Below are 2,274 nucleotides of genomic sequence, written 5' to 3'. Positions count from 1 at the left end.
AACCCCCAAAGAGTGGTCAAAAAAGACAAAACTGATTTTTAAAAATGTGAAAATCAACCTGAAATGATTCTCAAATGAGAAACGAGTCACAAATTCCCCAAAATAATTACAATAAAAAGTTCAAATCAGCCTAAAATGCGTCTCAACGACCTGAATTCATCCAAACTAACAGAAGCCATGGTGAGGTTTATTTCTATCGTCCATGTCTGTCCTTTGTTTTCATCGTGTTTCCTCTGAGCCGCCTCCACCTGGAGCCTCTCTGCTGTCGGCGGGACTCCAACCATGACTCAGCGTATGTTTTGCGCGTGTCGCCGTTAACGACCTTCTGCGCATAATGCGGATAAATCACAGTCCGAGCGCTTGTGTGCACAGTTTGCTCTGATGAACGAGGCGTCGGGTCCATAACTCTCGACACGCTGGAGGGTTGCAGGTTTTCCGAGGCTTGAACTGCAGTGCGTAGACGTCTAATGTGTATATTGTATCATGGGAGTAGCAGGAATAAGAGACTAATGGTTATTTAAATAAACGCAAACCAGTGATTTACACAAAAGGAGCGATAAAGGCTGTAATTATGACGCGAGCTGCCTCTGCAGGAGCAGCGGCTGCAGGCCACTCGCTACGCAGCAGATTACAGCGTCGCTTAAATGTCAAATGATTCAGCGTATAGCAGCAGTGGAGTGTTTACTCTGCTATGAAATTAAAAACCGCCACTTTAGATCCGCCGTAATGCCAACGCAGGCCCCGCAGTGAGGAGCTCCCAGATCCTAATCTTCCTCCTTTATGTCTGATGACAGGCTCGATATGCTGGAGTCCTCACATGGTCCCGCAATCTTCACACTTTGGTTTATCTCCTCTGCTGGAGGGCTTGTGTTGCTCCACATTTCTCCTCCAAACACCGCAGAGGTGTTCTGTTGGATTCAAGTCAGGACACGTAGTCGCTCTGGTGGAGANAAACACAGGCCAGGAAGATTCATAGAATATCGATAATGACCAAACTGTGTTCAAAATAACTCAAAATAATTAGAATTCATCCACAATCGAACCAAAAAGTGTCCAAACTAGTGAAATACTGGAGAGAAATGGCCCAAACATTGTTCAGATGGACTTGAATTGTGTCCAGTGTGACTCAAACTTTCCAGAACTGAGTATTTATCACACGTACAGCTAATCGATCCCCAACAAAAAACCCAAACCAACAGTTCTATTGACCAGAACCGCTTTCCTTTGAAACCAAACTCGCCAAAAATGGAACAAAGCGAGGAGAGACCGGCTCGATTGACGAAGTGGAGCCGAATGAAACGGTCCATTTGTCTCGTTTTCTGGAGGATTTTCAAAGAAGAGAGAAAAAGGGAAGCGGCCGATTAAAGGCGACGAGAAGCTAAAAAATTAAAAACAGAACTGCTGAGCGCCAAAAAAAAAGAAAAAAGTCCAACTGCGGAGAGAAGATGTGCCTCATTAATATCAGCCGTCAACGGAAAAACAAATGGCTTCAATAATTAGTGAGGAGTCGTCCTGATGGAGACTCGGAGCGTTAATCACCGCCGCTGCTCCATAAATAAGAGAACGGCGACGACTCCATCTATTACGTCTGAGGCTGTTTTTAGTTTTACTCTCATCGGAGCTGACGGTAGAAGAAAACACTCCAGAGAACGGGGACGGTTCGGCGTTTCCAAAACCAGAAGCACAACATCTACTGATCCTGTTCCACACAAAGCTCCGTGAAAAGCCTCCCGAGAGCCTCGTCGGTTCCGTCTTCCAGAGGAGGGAGCTCGCTTTTCATTCCCGTTTGACGGATGGTCCTCCAGAACGACTCACTGAAAACCCGTCCAAAGTTAAAGCAGTCCTTCAAACTGACGAGAACTCGCTCCAAATTAGACAAGTTTAAAATGAGGAAAACTTTAAAATCATTCAACATGGCTCGAGATTTCCCCCAATTTACAAAATCCAGCCAAAGTGATCCAAAAGGACTCAAAAATGTGTTAAAAACTACTTCACATTTGTCCAACATGACTCAAGAACTGTCCAAGATCACAACAGCTTGACTCACAAAATTGTAGGAATGACAAAAATCTAAAATACCTCAAAGTGTCCAATTTGGTCCCAAAAATGTCCAAAATAGTTCCTAAAGGTGCCCAAAATGACCCCAATACTGCTCGAAATATCCCAAAAATTCACCAAAATGACAAAAACTTGACAAACATAACTTGGCTGTTGTCTTAAATGACCAACAACCCACCCAAAGTGACCACAAAACTGTCCAAAATGACTCAAGAA

Source organism: Stegastes partitus, unplaced genomic scaffold (assembly GCF_000690725.1).
Source record: "Stegastes partitus isolate 25-593 unplaced genomic scaffold, Stegastes_partitus-1.0.2 Scaffold682, whole genome shotgun sequence".
Classification (NCBI taxonomy): domain Eukaryota; kingdom Metazoa; phylum Chordata; class Actinopteri; family Pomacentridae; genus Stegastes; species Stegastes partitus.
This window is presented reverse-complemented; position numbering follows the sequence as displayed.